Source organism: Festucalex cinctus, chromosome 1 (genome assembly GCF_051991245.1).
Source record: "Festucalex cinctus isolate MCC-2025b chromosome 1, RoL_Fcin_1.0, whole genome shotgun sequence".
In the NCBI taxonomy this organism is placed as follows: domain Eukaryota; kingdom Metazoa; phylum Chordata; class Actinopteri; order Syngnathiformes; family Syngnathidae; genus Festucalex; species Festucalex cinctus.
Window position 1 is genome coordinate 46,238,617 of NC_135411.1, and position 23,450 is coordinate 46,262,066.

General features: G+C 39.7%; 1 protein-coding gene and 1 long non-coding RNA gene across 9 annotated transcripts in view; one reads left to right on the forward strand and one right to left on the reverse strand.

Moving 5' to 3' along the window:
- Nucleotides 1-23,450, forward strand: part of pde1cb (phosphodiesterase 1C, calmodulin-dependent b) — a 282,706-nt gene that overhangs the window by 221,618 nt on the left and 37,638 nt on the right. The gene's annotated exons all lie outside the window — the stretch shown is intronic.
- On the reverse strand, nt 20,813-22,854 carry LOC144031046 (uncharacterized). The gene is made up of 3 exons (XR_013287420.1): nt 22,558-22,854; nt 22,326-22,409; nt 20,813-21,495 (listed from the first exon to the last, which is right to left on the reverse strand). It is a non-coding gene; the product is annotated as an uncharacterized LOC144031046 (long non-coding RNA).

Below are 23,450 nucleotides of genomic sequence, written 5' to 3' on the forward strand. Positions count from 1 at the left end.
CGGGCCACATTGGGCTCCTTGCACGTTGGGGTACTTGCACGTTGGGGTACTGGCACATTGGGGTACTGGCATATTGGAAGCAAAATTTCTTTGAAAATGGCATAATAAACGTTTACATGTAGAATATTTTTTTGCCAGTGTGTGTGTCAAGCTCAACGGGTTTTGGTGATTGTTAAGACCTGCAAAAATCAGCGTCCTTTTTTATTTTTAGGCAATGAGTTGCCCTGATTGGTATTTTTTTGTAAAAGTGTATATAAACATCATCGCTCGTTGTACTCATTGCACAATGTTACTTTTATTGTCCAAAGGGGCAATCAAAAATGAATAAAACAAAATTGAAACGTACATGCGTTTGGATCGGTGTGAAGCCAGTGAACAGTTTGAGTGGTGGAAACTAAAAGAATATTCATAAATGACTTAGTTATCACACTTAGAATGAGTGTACATTTTTTGTACAAAATACCGTATGTGGGGTATTTTTTTTTCATGCCTCAAGGGCTAGGTGGCGCTGCATATATAACTGAATGTTGTCATCGAGATAACTTCAGGCCTTGACGATAAACATACATGTCAAGTTTGGGATTTTTTGGAGCATGTCCCGGGGAGTTATCAAGCATATCCTTTTACATTGCGAAACACAAATTTTGATGCCCCGCCCTCATCATATAGTATTTCGAAAAGTCAAAATTTTTCCCCCTGTCGTTGGCTCAGGTCTTGACATGGTCCAGGCCAAGTCTTAACTCAGTCGGATGAAACGTGTAGGAGAAGTGGGCAAAAGTCTGCCCCCTGTGAATGTGCAAAAATCGTCAAAAATGGGACATTCAAAAATTCGTAGCTCACTTCCTGTTCATTTTAGCATATGGGTACAAGAGAGTTTTTTGTAGGTCTTGGGCTCCCTCATACACCTAAAAATATTCGTCGTTCTTGCTTAAACGTACAACCGGGGCTGCTTCGTTAAAAATTTCGAGGGGGCGCTATTGAGTCATTTTTGTAAAAATAGCACAATCAACAATAAAATATTGCTAATTTTACCAGGCCAGATGTGTGTGCCAAGTTTCAGGAGTTTCTGTGCATGTTTAGGCCCTCAAAATTGGTGTTGTTTTCTTGGCGAACAGCGCTTAGCCACGCCCACAGCGATTCGCGAAAACTCACAAACTTCGTATTGTGACATCATGAAGACCGAAACCCTCATCTGAGCAAATATGAGGTAGGTGCAGTTAATGGGGTTGGAGAAAAACATTGAAGAAAAATTGTAAGAAAAAAAATTGCCAGTAGGTGGCGCTATCAGTAAGATGAAATATAAGTACGTAGATGTCTTAAGGGCTGGACTCTCATCAAATGTGTGAAATTTTGAGAAGATAGGATCATCTCGGTCAAGTTAATGCAGCTTTTATTGTCACGAAAAATCTTTAGACTTTGCGGCACCATAGCGGCCACGCCCTTTGGCGAAAAGTTACAATATTCGGTGTGGGGCATGATCAACATCTTAAGGCTTTTCTGACCAATTTTCAACTGGATCCCTTCAACGAGCTCAGCGCAGTAGCTAAAAACGTAAAGTATGACATTTATTGTTACCACTAGGTGGCGCTATATGTATAACTGAATTTTATCATATAGATGTTTTCAGGCCGTGACTATTACATTGCCTGAGAAGTTTGAGATTTTTTGGAGCTTGAACATGGGAGTTATTAAGCATTTGCTCTTTCTGGACAAATGAAATTTTAAAGGCAATATTTGATGCCCCGCCCCCATCATATAGTATTTCGAAAAGGCAAGACTTTTTGCCCAGTTGTTCTCTCACATCTTGAGATGATAAATGCCAAGTTTGAAGTTAATTGGATGAAAAATGTTTGCAGAGGGGGAAAAAGCATGACCACAGTGAATGTGCCAAAATAGGCCAAAATTGGACATTAAAAAATTCATAGCTCATTTCCTGTACATTTTAGCTACATGGTCCCAATAGACTTTTTTGTGCATCTCGGGGTGCTACACGTGCCTGCCAATTTTCGTTGCTCTAGCTCAAACGTGCCGGGCTTGGTTTTTATTTTTCTACGCTAGGGGGCGCTATAGAGTTGCGTTGTTATGACGACTTCATAATATCAAATTTTTCGCCGGGCCTGAGGAGTGTGCAAAGTTCGGTGAGTTTTCGTGAATGTTTAGGTACCCAAAATCGGGATCGTTTGCGGAGAATAAAGAAGAAGAAGAATAATAATAATAACTAGAGCTGCGAGCAGCTATAAAGGGCCCTCGCAGCCCGGGCCACGTTGGGGTCCTTGCACGTTGGGGTACTTGCACGTTGGGGTACTGGCACGTTGGGGTACTGGCATATTGGAAGCAAAATTTCTTTGAAAATGGCATAATAAACGTTTACATGTAGAATATTTTTTTTGCCAGTGTCTGTCAAGCTCAACGGATTTTGGTGATTGTTAAGACCTGCAAAAATCAGCGTCCTTATTTATTTTTAGGCAATGAGTTGCCCTGATTGGTATTTTTTTGTAAAAGTGTATATACACATCATCGCTCGTTGTACTCATTGCACAATGTTTACTTTTATTGTCCAAAGGGGCAATCAAAAATGAATAAAACAAAATGGAAACGTACATACGTTTGGATCGGTGTGAAGCCAGTGAACAATTTGAGTGGTGGAAACTAAAAGAATATTCATAAATGACTTAGTTATCACACTTAGAATGAGTGTACATTTTTTGTACAAAATACCGTATGTGGGGTATTTTTTTAATTTTTTTTTATATAAGCCTCAAGGGCTAGGTGGCGCTGTATTTATAACTGAATGTTGTCATAGAGATACCTTCAGGCCTTGATTATAAGCATACATGTCAAGTGTGGGATTTTTTTTTGGAGCATGTACCGTGGAGTTATTAAGCATATCCTTCATTCACGATATTGCTTTTAATGTCCATAGAGGCTATCAAAAATAAATAAAAATATATATATGTTTGGATAAGTCTGATGCCAGTGAACATTTTGAGTGGTGGAAACTAAAAAAATATTCATAAATGACTTAGTTATCACACTTAGAATGAGTGTACATTTTTTGTACAAAATACCGTATGTGGGGTATTTTTTTTTCATGCCTCAAGGGCTAGGTGGCGCTGCATATATAATTGAATGTTGTCATAGAGATAACTTCAGGCCTTGACGATAAACATACATGTCAAGTTTGGGATTTTTTGGAGCATGTACCGGGGAGTTATCAAGCATATCCTTTTTCATTGTGAAACACAAATTTTGATGCCCCGCCCTCATCATATAGTATTTCGAAAAGTCAAGATTTTTCCCCCTGTCGTTGGCTCAGGTCTTGACATGGTCCAGGCCAAGTCTTAACTCAGTCGGATGAAACGTGTAGGAGAAGTGGGCAAAAGTCTGCCCCCTGTGAATGTGCAAAAATCGTCAAAAATGGGACATTCAAAAATTCGTAGCTCACTTCCTGTTCATTTTAGCATATGGGTACAAGAGACTTTTTTGTAGGTCTTGGGCTCCCTCATACACTTAAAAATATTCGGCGTTCTTGCTTAAACGTACAACCGGGGCTGCTTCGTTAAAAATTTCAAGGGGGCGCTATTGAGTCATTTTTGTAAAAATAGCACAATCAACAATAAAATATTGCTCATTTTACCAGGCCAGATGTGTGTGCCAAGTTTCAGGAGTTTCTGTGCATGTTTAGACCCTCAAAACTGGCGTTGTTTTCTTGGCGAACAGCGCTTAGCCACACCCACAGCAATTCGCGAAAACTCACAAACTTCGTGTTGTGACATCATGAAGGCCGAAACCCTCATCTGAGCAAATATGAGGTAGGTCCAGTTAACGTGTTTGGAGAAAAACGTAGAAGAAAATTCGTAATAAAAAAAATTGCCACTAGGTGGCGCTATCAGTTAGATGAAATATAAGTCAGTAGATGTCTTTAGGGCTGGACTCTCATCAAATGTGTGAAATTTTGGGAAGATAGGATCATCTCGGTCAAGTTAATGCAGCTTTTATTTTCACGAAAAATCTTCAGACTTTGCGTCACCGTAGCGGCCACGCCCTTTGGCGAAAAGTTACAATATTCGGTGTGGGGCATGATCAACATCTTAAGCCTTTTCTGACCAATTTTCAAATGGATCCCTTCAACAAGCTCAGCACAGTAGCTAAAAACGTAAAGTATGACATTTATTGTAACCACTAGGTGGCGCTATATGTATAACTGAATTTTATCATATAGATGTTTTCAGGCCGTGACTATTACGTTGCCTGAGAAGTTTGAGATTTTTTGGAGCTTGAACATGGGAGTTATTAAGCATTTGCTCTTTCTGGACAAATGAAATTTTAAAGGCAATATTTGATGCCCCGCCCCCGTCATATAGTATTTCAAAAAGGCAAGATGTTTTGCCCAGTTTTTCTCTCAGGTCTTGAGATGATAAATGCCAAGTTTGAAGTCAATTGGATGAAAAATGTTTGCAAAGGGGGAAAAAGCATGACCACAGTGAATGTGCCAAAATAGGCCAAAATTGGACATAAAAAAATTCATAGCTCACTTCCTGTACATTTTAGCTACATGGTCCCAATAGACTTTTTTTGTGCGTCTCGGGGTGCTACACGTGCCTGCCAATTTTTGTTGCTCTAGCTCAAACGTGCCGGGCTTGGTTTTTAATTTTCTACGCTAGGGGGCGCTATCGAGTCGCATTGTTATGACGACTTAATAATATCAAATTTTTCGCCGGGCCTGAGGAGTGTGCAAAGTTCGGTGAGTTTTCGTGAATGTTTAGGTACCCAAAATCGCGATCGTTTGCGGAGAATAAAGAAGAATAATAATAATAATAATAATAATAATAATAATAATTTTTACAAAAACAATAGGGACCTCGCAGCGGTCGCTGCTCGGGCCCTAATAATAATAATAATAATTTTTACAAAAACAATAGGGACCTCGCAGCGGTCGCTGCTCGGGCCCTAATAATAATAACTAGAGCTGCGAGCAGCTATAAAGGGCCCTCGCAGCCCGGGCCACGTTGGGGTCCTTGCACGTTGGGGTACTTGCACGTTGGGGTACTGGCACATTGGGGTACTGGCATATTGGAAGCAACATTTCTTTGAAAATGGCATAATAAACGTTTACATGTAGAATATTTTTTTGCCAGTGTGTGTATCAAGCTCAACGGGTTTTGGTGATTGTTAAGACCTGCAAAAATCAGCGTCCTTTATTTTTAGCCAATGAGTTGCCCTGATTGGTATTTTTTTTGTAAAAGTGTATATACACATCATCGCTCGTTGTACTCATTGCACAATGTTACTTTTATTGTCCAAAGGGGCAATCAAAAATGAATAAAACAAAATGGAAACGTACATACGTTTGGATCGGTGTGAAGCCAGTGAACAATTTGAGTGGTGGAAACTAAAAGAATATTCATAAATGACTTAGTTATCACACTTAGAATGAGTGTACATTTTTTGTACAAAATACCGTATGTGGGGTATTTTTTATTTTTTTTTATATAAGCCTCAAGGGCTAGGTGGCGCTGTATTTATAACTGAATGTTGTCATAGAGATACCTTCAGGCCTTGATTATAAGCATACATGTCAAGTGTGGGATTTTTTTTGGAGCATGTACCGTGGAGTTATTAAGCATATCCTTCATTCACGATATTGCTTTTAATGTCCATAGAGGCTATCAAAAATAAATAAAAATATATATATGTTTGGATAAGTCTGATGCCAGTGAACATTTTGAGTGGTGGAAACTAAAAGAATATTCATAAATGACTTCGTTATCACACTTAGAATGAGTTTACATTTTTTGTACAAAATACCGTATGTGGGGTATTTTTTTTTCATGCCTCAAGGGCTAGGTGGCGCTGCATATATAACTGAATGTTGTCATAGAGATAACTTCAGGCCTTGACGATAAACATACATGTCAAGTTTGGGATTTTTTGGAGCATGTACCGGGGAGTTATCAAGCATATCCTTTTTCATTGTGAAACACAAATTTTGATGCCCCGCCCTCATCATATAGTATTTCGAAAAGTCAAAATTTTTCCCCCTGTCGTTGGCTCAGGTCTTGACATGGTCCAGGCCAAGTCTTAACTCAGTCGGATGAAACGTGTAGGAGAAGTGGGCAAAAGTCTGCCCCCTGTGAATGTGCAAAAATCGTCAAAAATGGGACATTCAAAAATTCGTAGCTCACTTCCTGTTCATTTTAGCATATGGGTACAAGAGACTTTTTTGTAGGTCTTGGGCTCCCTCATACACCTAAAAATATTCGGCGTTCTTGCTTAAACGTACAACCGGGGCTGCTTCGTTAAAAATTTTGAGGGGGCGCTATTGAGTCATTTTTGTAAAAATAGCACAATCAACAATAAAATATTGCTCATTTTACCAGGCCAGATGTGTGTGCCAAGTTTCAGGAGTTTCTGTGCATGTTTAGACCCTCAAAACTGGCGTTGTTTTCTTGGCGAACAGCGCTTAGCCACACCCACAGCAATTCGCGAAAACTCACAAACTTCGTGTTGTGACATCATGAAGGCCGAAACCCTCATCTGAGCAAATATGAGGTAGGTCCAGTTAACGTGTTTGGAGAAAAACGTAGAAGAAAATTCGTAATAAAAAAAATTGCCACTAGGTGGCGCTATCAGTTAGATGAAATATAAGTCAGTAGATGTCTTTAGGGCTGGACTCTCATCAAATGTGTGAAATTTTGAGAAGATAGGATCATCTCGGTCAAGTTAATGCAGCTTTTATTTTCACGAAAGATCTTCAGACTTTGCGTCACCGTAGCGGCCACGCCCTTTGGCGAAAAGTTACAATATTCGGTGTGGGGCATGATCAACATCTTAAGGCTTTTCTGACCAATTTTCAAATGGATCCCTTCAACGAGCTCAGCACAGTAGCTAAAAACGTAAAGTATGACATTTATTGTTACCACTAGGTGGCGCTATATGTATAACTGAATTTTATCATATAGATGTTTTCAGGCCGTGACTATTACGTTGCCTGAGAAGTTTGAGATTTTTTGGAGCTTGAACATGGGAGTTATTAAGCATTTGCTCTTTCTGGACAAATGAAATTTTAAAGGCAATATTTGATGCCCCGCCCCCGTCATATAGTATTTCAAAAAAGCAAGATGTTCTGCCCAGTTGTTCTCTCAGGTCTTGAGATGATAAATGCCAAGTTTGAAGTCAATTGGATGAAAAATGTTTGCAAAGGGGGAAAAAGCATGACCACAGTGAATGTGCCAAAATAGGCCAAAATTGGACATAAAAAAATTCATAGCTCACTTCCTGTACATTTTAGCTACATGGTCCCAATAGACTTTTTTGTGCGTCTCGGGGTGCTACACGTGCCTGCCAATTTTTCTTGCTCTAGCTCAAACGTGCCGGGCTTGGTTTTTATTTTTCTACGCTAGGGGGCGCTATCGAGTCGCATTGTTATGACGACTTAATAATATCAAATTTTTCGCCGGGCCTGAGGAGTCTGCAAAGTTCGGTGAGTTTTCGTGAATGTTTAGGTACACAAAATCGCGATCGTTTGCGGAGAATAAAGAAGAATAATAATAATAATAATAATAATAATAATAATAATAATTTTTACAAAAACAATAGGGACCTCGCAGCGGTCGCTGCTCGGGCCCTAATAATAATTTTTACAAAAACAATAGGGACCTCGCAGCGGTCGCTGCTCGGGCCCTAATAATAATTTTTACAAAAACAATAGGGACCTCGCAGCGGTCGCTGCTCGGGCCCTAATAATAATAATAATAATAATAATTTTTACAAAAACAATAGGGACCTCGCAGCGGTCGCTGCTCGGGCCCTAATAATTTTTACAAAAACAATAGGGACCTCGCAGCGGTCGCTGCTCGGGCCCTAATAATAATAATAATTTTTACAAAAACAATAGGGACCTCGCAGCGGTCGCTGCTCGGGCCCTAATGACTTAGTTATCACACTTAGAATGAGTGTACATTTTTTGTACAAAATACCGTATGTGGGGTATTTTTTTTTCATGCCTCAAGGGCTAGGTGGCGCTGCATATATAACTGAATGTTGTCATAGAGATAACTTCAGGCCTTGACGATAAACATACATGTCAAGTTTGGGATTTTTTGGAGCATGTCCCGGGGAGTTATCAAGCATATCCTTTTACATTGCGAAACACAAATGTCGATGCCCCGCCCTCATCATATAGTATTTCGAAAAGTCAAAATTTTTCCCCCTGTCGTTGGCTCAGGTCTTGACATGGTCCAGGCCAAGTCTTAACTCAGTCGGATGAAACGTGTAGGAGAAGTGGGCAAAAGTCTGCCCCCTGTGAATGTGCAAAAATCGTCAAAAATGGGACATTCAAAAATTCGTAGCTCACTTCCTGTTCATTTTAGCATATGGGTACAAGAGACTTTTTTGTAGGTCTTGGGCTCCCTCATACACCTAAAAATATTCGGCGTTCTTGCTTAAACGTACAACCGGGGCTGCTTCGTTAAAAATTTCGAGGGGGCGCTATTGAGTCATTTTTGTAAAAATAGCACAATCAACAATAAAATATTGCTCATTTTACCAGGCCAGATGTGTGTGCCAAGTTTCAGGAGTTTCTGTGCATGTTTAGACCCTCAAAACTGGCGTTGTTTTCTTGGCGAACAGCGCTTAGCCACGCCTACAGCAATTCGCGAAAACTCACAAACTTCGTGTTGTGACATCATGAAGGCCGAAACCCTCATCTGAGCAATTATGAGGTAGGTCCAGTTAACGTGTTTGGAGAAAAACGTAGAAGAAAATTCGTAAGAAAAAAAATTGCCACTAGGTGGCGCTATCAGTTAGATGAAATATAAGTCAGTAGATGTCTTTAGGGCTGGACTCTCATCCAATGTGTGAAATTTTGAGAAGATAGGATCATCTCAGTCAAGTTTATGCAGCTTTTATTTTCACGAAAAATCTTCAGACTTTGCGTCACCGTAGCGGCCACGCCCTTTGGCGAAAAGTTACAATATTCGGTGTGGGGCATGATCAACATCTTAAGGCTTTTCTGACCAATTTTCAAATGGATCCCTTCAACAAGCTCAGAACAGTAGCTAAAAACGTAAAGTATGACATTTATTGTAACCACTAGGTGGCGCTATATGTATAACTGAATTTTATCATATAGATGTTTTCAGGCCGTGACTATTACGTTGCCTGAGAAGTTTGAGATTTTTTGGAGCTTGAACATGGGAGTTATTAAGCATTTGCTCTTTCTGGACAAATGAAATTTTAAAGGCAATATTTGATGCCCCGCCCCCGTCATATAGTATTTCAAAAAGGCAAGATGTTTTGCCCAGTTTTTCTCTCAGGTCTTGAGATGATAAATGCCAAGTTTGAAGTCAATTGGATGAAAAATGTTTGCAAAGGGGGAAAAAGCATGACCACAGTGAATGTGCCAAAATAGGCCAAAATTGGACATTAAAAAATTCATAGCTCACTTCCTGTACATTTTAGCTACATGGTCCCAATAGACTTTTTTGTGCGTCTCGGGGTGCTACACGTGCCTGCCAATTTTTGTTGCTCTAGCTCAAACGTGCCGGGCTTGGTTTTTATTTTTCTACGCTAGGGGGCGCTATCGAGTCGCATTGTTATGACGACTTAATAATATCAAATTTTTCGCCGGGCCTGAGGAGTGTGCAAAGTTCGGTGAGTTTTCGTGAATGTTTAGGTACCCAAAATCGCGATCGTTTGCGGAGAATAAAGAAGAAGAATAATAATAACTAGAGCTGCGAGCAGCTATAAAGGGCCCTCGCAGCCCGGGCCACGTTGGGGTCCTTGCACGTTGGGGTACTGGCACGTTGGGGTACTGGCATATTGGAAGCAAAATTTCTTTGAAAATGGCATAATAAACGTTTACATGTAGAATATTTTTTTTGCCAGTGTCTGTCAAGCTCAACGGATTTTGGTGATTGTTAAGACCTGCAAAAATCAGCGTCCTTATTTATTTTTAGGCAATGAGTTGCCCTGATTGGTATTTTTTTGTAAAAGTGTATATACACATCATCGCTCGTTGTACTCATTGCACAATGTTTACTTTTATTGTCCAAAGGGGCAATCAAAAATGAATAAAACAAAAGGTAAACGTACATACGTTTGGATCGGTGTGAAGCCAGTGAACAATTTGAGTGGTGGAAACTAAAAGAATATTCATAAATGACTTAGTTATCACACTTAGAATGAGTGTACATTTTTTGTACAAAATACCGTATGTGGGGTATTTTTTTTATTTTTTTTATATAAGCCTCAACGGCTAGGGGGCGCTGTATTTATAACTGAATGTTGTCATAGAGATACCTTCAGGCCTTGATTATAAGCATACATGTCAAGTGTGGGATTTTTTTTGTAGCATGTACCGTGGAGTTATTAAGCATATCCTTCATTCACGATATTGCTTTTAATGTCCATAGAGGCTATCAAAAATAAATAAAAATATATATATGTTTGGATAAGTCTGATGCCAGTGAACATTTTGAGTGGTGGAAACTAAAAGAATATTCATAAATGACTTCGTTATCACACTTAGAATGAGTTTACATTTTTTGTACAAAATACCGTATGTGGGGTATTTTTTTTTCATGCCTCAAGGGCTAGGTGGCGCTGCATATATAACTGAATGTTGTCATAGAGATAACTTCAGGCCTTGACGATAAACATACATGTCAAGTTTGGGATTTTTTGGAGCATGTACCGGGGAGTTATCAAGCATATCCTTTTTCATTGCGAAACACAAATTTTGATGCCCCGCCCTCATCATATAGTATTTCGAAAAGTCAAAATTTTTCCCCCTGTCGTTGGCTCAGGTCTTGACATGGTCCAGGCCAAGTCTTAACTCAGTCGGATGAAACGTGTAGGAGAGGTGGGCAAAAGTCTGCCCCCTGTGAATGTGCAAAAATCGTCAAAAATGGGACATTCAAAAATTCGTAGCTCACTTCCTGTTCATTTTAGCATATGGGTACAAGAGACTTTTTTGTAGGTCTTGGGCTCCCTCATACACCTGAAAATATTCGTCGTTCTTGCTTAAACGTACAACCGGGGCTGCTTCGTTAAAAATTTCGAGGGGGCGCTATTGAGTCATTTTTGTAAAAATAGCACAATCAACAATAAAATATTGCTCATTTTACCAGGCCAGATGTGTGTGCCAAGTTTCAGGAGTTTCTGTGCATGTTTAGACCCTCAAAACTGGCGTTGTTTTCTTGGCGAACAGCGCTTAGCCACGCCCACAGCAATTCGCGAAAACTCACAAACTTCGTGTTGTGACATCATGAAGGCCGAAACCCTCATCTGAGCAAATATGAGGTAGGTCCAGTTAACGTGTTTGGAGAAAAACGTAGAAGAAAATTCGTAAGAAAAAAAATTGCCACTAGGTGGCGCTATCAGTTAGATGAAATATAAGTCAGTAGATGTCTTTAGGGCTGGACTCTCATCAAATGTGTGAAATTTTGAGAAGATAGGATCATCTCGGTCAAGTTAATGCAGCTTTTATTTTCACGAAAAATCTTCAGACTTTGCGTCACCGTAGCGGCCACGCCCTTTGGCGAAAAGTTACAATATTCGGTGTGGGGCATGATCAACATCTTAAGGCTTTTCTGACCAATTTTCAAATGGATCCCTTCAACAAGCTCAGCACAGTAGCTAAAAACGTAAAGTATGACATTTATTGTAACCACTAGGTGGCGCTATATGTATAACTGAATTTTATCATATAGATGTTTTCAGGCCGTGACTATTACGTTGCCTGAGAAGTTTGAGATTTTTTGGAGCTTGAACATGGGAGTTATTAAGCATTTGCTCTTTCTGGACAAATGAAATTTTAAAGGCAATATTTGATGCCCCGCCCCCGTCATATAGTATTTCAAAAAGGCAAGATGTTTTGCCCAGTTGTTCTCTCAGGTCTTGAGATGATAAATGCCAAGTTTGAAGTCAATTGGATGAAAAATGTTTGCAAAGGGGGAAAAAGCATGACCACAGTGAATGTGCCAAAATAGGCCAAAATTGGACATAAATAAATTCATAGCTCACTTCCTGTACATTTTAGCTACATGGTCCCAATAGACTTTTTTGTGCGTCTCGGGGTGCTACACGTGCCTGCCAATTTTTGTTGCTCTAGCTCAAACGTGCCGGGCTTGGTTTTTATTTTTCTACGCTAGGGGGCGCTATCGAGTCGCATTGTTATGACGACTTAATAATATCAAATTTTTCGCCGGGCCTGAGGAGTGTGCAAAGTTCGGTGAGTTTTCGTGAATGTTTAGGTACCCAAAATCGCGATCGTTTGCGGAGAATAAAGAAGAAGAAGAAGAAGAAGAAGAAGAATAATAATAACTAGAGCTGCGAGCAGCTATAAAGGGCCCTCGCAGCCCGGGCCACGTTGGGGTCCTCGCACGTTGGGGTACTTGCACGTTGGGGTACTGGCACATTGGGGTACTGGCATATTGGAAGCAAAATTTCTTTGAAAATGGCATAATAAACGTTTACATGTAGAATATTTTTTTGCCAGTGTGTGTGTCAAGCTCAACGGGTTTTGGTGATTGTTAAGACCTGCAAAAATCAGCGTCCTTTTTTATTTTTAGGCAATGAGTTGCCCTGATTGGTATTTTTTTGTAAAAGTGTATATACACATCATCGCTCGTTGTACTCATTGCACAATGTTACTTTTATTTTCTAAAGGGGCAATCAAAAATGAATAAAACAAAATGGAAACGTACATACGTTTGGATCGGTGTGAAGCCAGTGAACAATTTGAGTGGTGGAAACTAAAAGAATATTCATAAATGACTTAGTTATCACACTTAGAATGAGTGTACATTTTTTGTACAAAATACCGTATGTGGGGTATTTTTTTTTCATGCCTCAAGGGCTAGGTGGCGCTGCATATATAACTGAATGTTGTCATAGAGATAACTTCAGGCCTTGACGATAAACATACATGTCAAGTTTGGGATTTTTTGGAGCATGTCCCGGGGAGTTATCAAGCATATCCTTTTACATTGCGAAACACAAATTTTGATGCCCCGCCCTCATCATATAGTATTTCGAAAAGTCAAAATTTTTCCCCCTGTCGTTGGCTCAGGTCTTGACATGGTCCAGGCCAAGTCTTAACTCAGTCGGATGAAACCTGTAGGAGAAGTGGGCAAAAGTCTGCCCCCTGTGAATATGCAAAAATCGTCAAAAATGGGACATTCAAAAATTCGTAGCTCACTTCCTGTTCATTTTAGCATATGGGTACAAGAGACTTTTTTGTAGGTCTTGGGCTCCCTCATACACCTAAAAATATTCGTCGTTCTTGCTTAAACGTACAACCGGGGCTGCTTCGTTAAAAATTTAGAGGGGGCGCTATTGAGTCATTTTTGTAAAAATAGCACAATCAACAATAAAATATTGCTCATTTTACCAGGCCAGATGTGTGTGCCAAGTTTCAGGAGTTTCTGTGCATGTTTAGACCCTCAAAACTGGCGTTGTTTTCTTGGCGAACAGCGCTTAGCCACGCCTACAGCAATTCGCGAAAACTCACAAACTTCGTGTTGTGACATCATGAAGGCCGAAACCCTCATCTGAGCAATTATGAGGTAGGTCCAGTTAACGTGTTTGGAGAAAAACGTAGAAGAAAATTCGTAAGAAAAAAAATTGCCACTAGGTGGCGCTATCAGTTAGATGAAATATAAGTCAGTAGATGTCTTTAGGGCTGGACTCTCATCAAATGTGTGAAATTTTGAGAAGATAGGATCATCTCGGTCAAGTTAATGCAGCTTTTATTTTCACGAAAAATCTTCAGACTTTGCGTCACCGTAGCGGCCACGCCCTTTGGCGAAAAGTTACAATATTCGGTGTGGGGCATGATCAACATCTTAAGGCTTTTCTGACCAATTTTCAAATGGATCCCTTCAACAAGCTCAGAACAGTAGCTAAAAACGTAAAGTATGACATTTATTGTAACCACTAGGTGGCGCTATATGTATAACTGAATTTTATCATATAGATGTTTTCAGGCCGTGACTATTACGTTGCCTGAGAAGTTTGAGATTTTTTGGAGCTTGAACATGGGAGTTATTAAGCATTTGCTCTTTCTGGACAAATGAAATTTTAAAGGCAATATTTGATGCCCCGCCCCCGTCATATAGTATTTCAAAAAGGCAAGATGTTTTGCCCAGTTGTTCTCTCAGGTCTTGAGATGATAAATGCCAAGTTTGAAGTCAATTGGATGAAAAATGTTTGCAAAGGGGGAAAAAGCATGACCACAGTGAATGTGCCAAAATAGGCCAAAATTGGACATAAAAAAATTCATAGCTCACTTCCTGTACATTTTAGCTACATGGTCCCAATAGACTTTTTTGTGCGTCTCGGGGTGCTACACGTGCCTGCCAATTTTTGTTGCTCTAGCTCAAACGTGCCGGGCTTGGTTTTTATTTTTCTACGCTAGGGGGCGCTATCGAGTCGCATTGTTATGACGACTTAATAATATCAAATTTTTCGCCGGGCCTGAGGAGTGTGCAAAGTTCGGTGAGTTTTCGTGAATGTTTAGGTACCCCAAATCGCGATCGTTTGCGGAGAATAAAGAAGAAGAAGAAGAAGAACTAGAGCTGCGAGCAGCTATAAAGGGCCCTCGCAGCCCGGGCCACGTTGGAGTCCTTGCACGTTGGGGTACTTGCACGTTAGGGTACTGGCACGTTGGGGTGCTGGCATATTGGAAGCAAAATTTCTTTGAAAATGGCATAATAAACGTTTACATGTAGAATATTTTTTTTGCCAGTGTGTATCAAGCTCAACGGGTTTTGGGGATTGTTAAAACCTGCAAAAATCTGTGTCCTTTTTTATTTTTAGGCAATGAGTTGCCCTGATTGGTATTTTTTGTAAAAGTGTATATATACATCATCGCTCGTTGTACTCATTGCACAATGTTACTTTTATTGTCCAAAGGGGCAATCAAAAATGAATAAAACAAAATGGAAACGTACATACGTTTGGATCGGTGTGAAGCCAGTGAACAATTTGAGTGGTGGAAACTAAAAGAATATTCATAAATGACTTAGTCATCACACTTAGAATGAGTTTACATTTTTTTGTACAAAATACCGTATGTGGGTTTTTTTTTTTATATAAGCCTCAAGGGCTAGGTGGCGCTGTATTTATAACTGAATGTTGTCATCGAGATACCTTCAGGCCTTGATTATAAGCATACATGTCAAGTGTGGGATTTTTTTTTGGAGCATGTACCGTGGAGTTATTAAGCATATCCTTCATTCACGATATTGCTTTTAATGTCCATAGAGGCTATCAAAAATAAATAAAAATATATATATGTTTGGATAAGTCTGATGCCAGTGAACATTTTGAGTGGTGGAAACTAAAAAAATATTCATAAATGACTTAGTTATCACACTTAGAATGAGTGTACATTTTTTGTACAAAATACCGTATGTGGGGTATTTTTTTTTCATGCCTCTAGGGCTAGGTGGCGCTGCATATATAACTGAATGTTGTCATAGAGATAACTTCAGGCCTTGACGATAAACATACATGTCAAGTTTGGGATTTTTTGGAGCATGTACCGGGGAGTTATCAAGCATATCCTTTTTCATTGTGAAACACAAATTTTGATGCCCCGCCCTCATCATATAGTATTTCGAAAAGTCAAAATTTTTCCCCCTGTCGTTGGCTCAGGTCTTGACATGGTCCAGGCCAAGTCTTAACTCAGTCGGATGAAACGTGTAGGAGAAGTGGGCAAAAGTCTGCCCCCTGTGAATGTGCAAAAATCGTCAAAAATGGGACATTCAAAAATTCGTAGCTCACTTCCTGTTCATTTTAGCATATGGGTACAAGAGACGTTTTTGTAGGTCTTGGGCTCCCTCATACACCTAAAAATATTCGGCGTTTTTGCTTAAACGTACAACCGGGGCTGCTTCGTTAAAAATTTCAAGGGGGCGCTATTGAGTCATTTTTGTAAAAATAGCACAATCAACAATAAAATATTGCTCATTTTACCAGGCCAGATGTGTGTGCCAAGTTTCAGGAGTTTCTGTGCATGTTTAGACCCTCAAAACTGGCGTTGTTTTCTTGGCGAACAGCGCTTAGCCACGCCTACAACAATTCGCGAAAACTCACAAACTTCGTGTTGTGACATCATGAAGGCCGAAACCCTCCTCTGAGCAAATATGAGGTAGGTCCAGTTAACGTGTTTGGAGAAAAACGTAGAAGAAAATTCGTAAGAAAAAAAATTGCCACTAGGTGGCGCTATCAGTTAGATGAAATGGAAGTTAGTAGATGTCTTTAGAGCTGGACTCTCATCAAATGTGTGAAATTTTGAGAAGATAGGATCATCTCGGTCAAGTTAATGCAGCTTTTATTTTCACGAAAAATCTTCAGATTTTGCGTCACCGTAGCGGCCACGCCCTTTGATGAAAAGTTACAATATTCGGTGTGGGGCATGATCAACATCTTAAGGCTTTTCTGACCAATTTTCAAATGGATCCCTTCAACAAGCTCAGCACAGTAGCTAAAAACGTAAAGTATGACATTTATTGTAACCACTAGGTGGCGCTATATGTATAACTGAATTTTGTCATATAGATGTTTTCAGGCTGTGACTATTACATTGCCTGAGAAGTTTGAGATTTTTTGGAGCTTCAACATGGGAGTTATTAAGCATTTGCTCTTTCTGGACAAATGAAATTTTAAAGGCAATATTTGATGCCCCGCCCCCGTCATATAGTATTTCGAAAAGGCAAGATTTTTCCCCCAGTTGTTCTCTCAGGTCTTGAGATGATAAATGCCAAGTTTGAAGTCAATTGGATGAAAAATGTTTGCAAAGGGGGAAAAAGCATGACCACAGTGAATGTGCCAAAATAGGCCAAAATTGGACATTAAAAAATTCATAGCTCACTTCCTGTACATTTTAGCTACATGGTCCCAATAGACTTTTTTGTGCGTCTCGGGGTGCTACACGTGCCTGCCAATTTTCGTTGCTCTAGCTCAAACATGCCGGGCTTGGTTTTTATTTTTCTATGCTAGGGGGCGCTATAGAGTCGCGTTGTTATGACGACTTCATAATATCAAATTTTTCGCCGGGCCTGAGGAGTGTGCAAAGTTTGGTGAGTTTTCGTAAATGTTTAGGTACCCAAAATCGTGATCGTTTACGGAGAAGAAGAAGAAGAAGAAGAAGAAGAAGAATAATAATAATAATAATAATAATCCGATCGAAAAACAATAGGGACCTCGCAGCGGTAGCTGCTCGGGCCCTAATAATAATAATAATAATAATAATAATAATAATTTTTACAAAAACAATAGGGACCTCGCAGCGGTCGCTGCTCGGGCCCTAATAATAATAATAATTTTTACAAAAACAATAGGGACCTCGCAGCGGTCGCTGCTCGGGCCCTAATAATAATATTAATAATAATAATAATAATAATAATAATAATAATAATAATTTTTACAAAAACAATAGGGACCTCGCAGCGGTCGCTGCTCGGGCCCTAATAATAATAATAATTTTTACAAAAACAATAGGGACCTCGCAGCGGTCGCTGCTCGGGCCCTAACTAGAGCTGCGAGCAGCTATAAAGGGCCCTCGCAGCCCGGGCCACGTTGGAGTCCTTGCACGTTGGGGTACTTGCACGTTAGGGTACTGGCACGTTGGGGTACTGGCACGTTGGGGTACTGGCATATTGGAAGCAAAATTTCTTTGAAAATGGCATAATAAACGTTTACATGTAGAATATTTTTTTTGCCAGTGTGTGTCAAGCTCAACGGGTTTTGGTGATTGTTAAGACCTGCAAAAATCAGCGTCCTTTTTTATTTTTAGGCAATGAGTTGCCCTGATTGGTATTTTTTGTAAAAGTGTATATATACAGGCGGCACGGTAGTCGAGTGGTTAGCACGTCCGCTTCCCAGTTCTGAGGTCTCCGGTTCGAGTCCAGGCTCGGACCTTCCTGGGTGGAGTTTGCATGTTCTCCCCGTGCCCGCGTGGGTCTTCTCCGGGTACTCCGGTCTCCTCCCACATTCCAAAGACATGCATGGCAGGTTAATTGGGCACTCCGAATTGTCCCTAGGTGTGCGTGTGAGTGTGGATGGTTGTTCGTCTCTGTGTGCCCTGTGATTGGTTGGCAACCAGTCCAGGGTGTCCCCTGCCTACTGCCCAGAGCCAGCTGAGATAGGCGCCAGCAGCCCCCGCGACCCTTGTGAGGAATAAGCGGTCAAGAAAATGGATGGATGGATGGATGTATATATACATCATCGCTCGTTGTACTCATTGCACAATGTTACTTTTATTGTCCAAGGGGGCAATCAAAAATGAATAAAACAAAATGGAAACGTACATACGTTTGGATCGGTGTGAAGCCAGTGAACAATTTGAGTGGTGGAAACTAAAAGAATATTCATAAATGACTTAGTCATCACACTTAGAATGAGTTTACATTTTTTTGTACAAAATACCGTATGTGGGTTTTTTTTATTATATAAGCCTCAAGGGCTAGGTGGCGCTGTATTTCTAACTGAATGTTGTCATCGAGGTACCTTCAGGCCTTGATTATAAGCATACATGTCAAGTGTGGGATTTTTTTTGGAGCATGTACCGTGGAGTTATTAAGCATATCCTTCATTCACGATATTGCTTTTAATGTCCACAGAGGCTATCAAAAATAAATAAAAATATATATATGTTTGGATAAGTCTGATGCCAGTGAACATTTTGAGTGGTGGAAACTAAAAGAATATTCATAAATGACTTAGTTATCACACTTAGAATGAGTTTACATTTTTTGTACAAAATACCGTATGTGGGGTATTTTTTTTTTATGCCTCAAGGGCTAGGTGGCGCTGCATATATAACTGAATGTTGTCATAGAGATAACTTCAGGCCTTGACGATAAACATACATGTCAAGTTTGGGATTTTTTGGAGCATGTACCGGGGAGTTATCAAGCATATCCTTTTTCATTGCGAAACACAAATTTTGATGCCCCGCCCTCATCATATAGTATTTCGAAAAGTCAAAATTTTTCCCCCTGTCGTTGGCTCAGGTCTTGACATGGTCCAGGCCAAGTCTTAACTCAGTCGGATGAAACGTGTAGGAGAAGTGGGCAAAAGTCTGCCCCCTGTGAATGTGCAAAAATCGTCAAAAATGGGACATTCAAAAATTCGTAGCTCACTTCCTGTTCATTTTAGCATATGGGTACAAGAGACTTTTTTTTGTAGGTCTTGGGCTCCCTCATACACCTAAAAATATTCGTCGTTCTTGCTTAAACGTACAACCGGGGCTGCTTCGTTAAAAATTTCGAGGGGGCGCTATTGAGTCATTTTTGTAAAAATAGCACAATCAACAATAAAATATTGCTCATTTTACCAGGCCAGATGTGTGTGCCAAGTTTCAGGAGTTTCTGTGCATGTTTAGACCCTCAAAACTGGCGTTGTTTTCTTGGCGAACAGCGCTTAGCCACGCCCACAGCAATTCGCGAAAACTCACAAACTTCGTGTTGTGACATCATGAAGGCCGAAACCCTCATCTGAGCAAATATGAGGTAGGTCCAGTTAACGTGTTTGGAGAAAAACGTAGAAGAAAATTCGTAAGAAAAAAAATTGCCACTAGGTGGCGCTATCAGTTAGATGAAATGTAAGTTAGTAGATGTCTTTAGAGCTGGACTCTCATCAAATGTGTGAAATTTTGAGAAGATAGGATCATCTCGGTCAAGTTAATGCAGCTTTTATTGTCACGAAAAATCTTCAGACTTTGCGTCACCGTAGCGGTCACACCCTTTGGCGAAAAGTTACAATATTCGGTGTGGGGCATGATCAACATGTTAAGGCTTTTCTGACCAATTTTCAAATGGATCCCTTCAACAAGCTCAGCACAGTAGCTAAAAACGTAAAGTATGACATTTATTGTAACCACTAGGTGGCGCTATATGTATAACTGAATTTTATCATATAGATGTTTTCAGGCCGTGACTATTACATTGCCTGAGAGGTTTGAGATTTTTTGGAGCTTGAACATGGGAGTTATTAAGCATTTGCTCTTTCTGGACAAATGAAATTTTAAAGGCAATATTTGATGCCCCGCCCCCATCATATAGTATTTCGAAAAGGCAAGACTTTTTGCCCAGTTGTTCTCTCAGGTCTTGAGATGATAAATGCCAAGTTTGAAGTCAATTGGATGAAAAATGTTTGCAAAGGGGGAAAAAGCATGACCACAGTGAATGTGCCAAAATAGGCCAAAATTGGACATAAAAAAATTCATAGCTCATTTCCTGTACATTCTAGCTACATGGTCCCAATAGACTTTTTTGTGCGTCTCGGGGTGCTACACGTGCCTGCCAATTTTTGTTGCTCTAGCTCAAACGTGCCGGGCTTGGTTTTTATTTTTCTATGCTAGGGGGCGCTATAGAGTCGCGTTGTTATGACGACTTCATAATATCAAATTTTTCGCCGGGCCTGAGGAGTGTGCAAAGTTTGGTGAGTTTTCGTGAATGTTTAGGTACCCAAAATCGTGATCGTTTGCGGAGAATAAAGAAGAAGAATAATAATAATAATAATAATAATAATAATAATAATTTTTACAAAAACAATAGGGACCTCGCAGCGGTCGCTGCTCGGGCCCTAATAACTAGAGCTGCGAGCAGCTATAAAGGGCCCTCGCAACCCGGGCCACGTTGGGGTATATGCAAGTCGGGGGACTTGCACGTTGGGGTACTGTTAAATAGACAAGGACCATGGAAAATAGAAATGCATTTGCCGTGCCTTGTGTGTAAAAAGGTGCAGTAAAAGGCCAAAAATGATGCACAATTCCCAAAATAAATTCAAAAGTGTGGACTTTCTGATGTGTGTGCAAAGTTTCATGAAAAGTCGCTCGTTTGATATTCAAAACCAGCATCTGTTCATTTGAAAACATTGCATGGCACAGAGATGGTGTGTGATCAAATAAAAAGCTTTTTGATGACTCTTAATGTGGTGTCGCTGTGCAACACATATGTATTCATGACATAGTGAAGTATTGTGACAGTTTTGTAGGGTCCAGCAAACAGTAAATGTGTGACAGTTATTCAAGAAAAAATGTAGCTTTGAAGCAGGCTAACCAATGACATCATATAAAGGGGAAAAAAGCACATGAGCAAGCATAGGTATAAGTAGAGGAGAAAAAGAGATCAAAGAAGTGCGAGAGATGGAACAGGAGAGGAATGCAGCTGTTTATGTATAGCTGTTGTAACAGGACAGATTAAATAACACTTTAACCTGGGGTTAACAGCGCCCTAGGACAGATAAACTCTTTAGTGTAAAAGTTTTCTGGGACAGATGAATACCTTGGGGTCAAAGAGTTTGGGTTAGCACATAGTCTGTCTTAGGATAATGTAACCTCCATGGATGAATTAGTCCTAGGACGCTTTGACCTGCGGGCTAAAACTTCAGGGGGGTTAACCTGTCCTGTTATATTGTGATCATCGTCTTCGTGCATGTCCTCAGTGGCTTCTTCTGTCTGTGTGGCAGCATTTGATACATCTGTAGAACAAAAAAGAATGAAGAATCATGTTAGATCTGTGAAGTTTGGTTGTCTTAGGTGTAGTTTACAGAACAGTCGTGTGCATATTTTTAGCATGGTAGTGTCTTAATACAAATGCATATTATGTAATGCACTGTATATGGATATTACAGACGTAATATTTGACGGTGATCTTATATTCATAGTTTTTGCCCGTTAATAAATAATATAGCTAGTAAGTAATAAGACACGCAAAAATGGTACAGTTGAATCATCTGGGTCAAAAAGCAATGTTTTAGGATTGTGTGATGAAATGATGAATAAAAGTAAGGATACGACAGGTACATAAATGGTTATGTAAGTGTAACGTGTTGGTGCAAAACGTTGTGGTCGTGTTGCATGTTACTCAATGGCTGTGTGTGTCAAAACGAGTTTATTTGAAAGAATATACAAATATATACACACGGACATATATATTTATACAGTATAACAGTACCGCATGTATTGGTTTTAAGGAAAGAGTTGAAAAGCAGTGTTCAGAAAAAAGCATAAGACGCACAAAGTACCATTTCACTACATGTAATAAGTTGTCAAGTAGACATGTGAATTAAGTGGTTAAGATAGTGGCTACTGTGCAAGTAAGCTTCAATTGTCTCTAAAAGGTTAGCATATGTGTTCTACATGATATCAATGGCTAGACGTGCTCGTGGAGAAACATTACAAACAGAAAAACACACTAAAGGTGCCTTTAACAAACCTGTTAATAAATGAGAACTTAATACATATATGTATGGCATACTGTATATGATTGAGAAAGTTGTCCTGTTTAGTTTATGTATTGTATACTTACGGAAAAAAGTTGGCAATCTTTGCGTATGGAGATGATTAGAGGGTCTTTATCAAAAGAGAATTTGCTTGGTGATTTGTTCATGTTCTGTAGAAAAGCAAAGGAGTAGAAATAAATACAGTATCATACTTCATAAACATACAAGAAATTTGTAGCTGTATTAACCATTGTTGGTATTTGAAGTGATAATTTAGGAATAGAAGTGTAGTGATTGCAGAATTTATAGAGTGCTTACCTTGTATGACTTTGTAGATGGAAATGTCTTTTGTTGAAAGAGCTCTTTGTTGTCTACTATATATGCAAGGACAAGCATAAGTAGGTGTGGTTATGAAGTACTTGACCATTGAAATAAAGCAGTGGTATCAAATGTATGGACCGTGGTTTGGCTCAGGCCTGCAAAGGGGTTTAATGTGGCACAAGAGATAATCTTGTAAGGTACAAAAAATAATAATAATATAATAGGTATGCCTCTGAGTTTTCACAAATCTAGGTCAAGTCAAGTCATCTTTAGTTATTTCGCGCTTGAATCATCCAATCGGAAATGCTCCATAAAAAATGTATAGAGGGTGCGATTTATTGCAAATTGCACAAGAAATCTCTAAAAATTCATGTTAATGACAAGTCTGATGTGTGTGCAAAGTTTCACGAGTTTTCACACATGTATAGATAAAAAAAAAACAAAGCAGCACTTTACTTGGCAACCAATGCATCGCTATAGCAGCAGCGTGCGACAAAATAAAAAACTTTCGATAAATTTGCATCTTAAACATCTTAAGATGAAACACACCAAGTTTGAACACGGTCGGATGAATTTTGTAGGAGGAGTTAAAATATGACCCCTAAAAAAGGCCACAAAAAAAGGCTACAAATCCCATCATAAATCAAAATGGCGGACTTCCTGTTTGGTTTAGCACATGGTTCCAAGAGACTTTTTTGTACATCGTGGGCTCTTATGTATGCCTCTAAATTATCATAGCGCTAGGTGAAACGTACAACCGGGAATGCTTCGTTAAAGAGGAGTTTTTTAGCTCAAAATGTGATGCCCGGCCCCTACGGGACTTCCTGTTGGGTTTAGCACATGGCACCAAGAGACTTTTTTGTACATCGTGGGCTGTTACATTTGTCTCC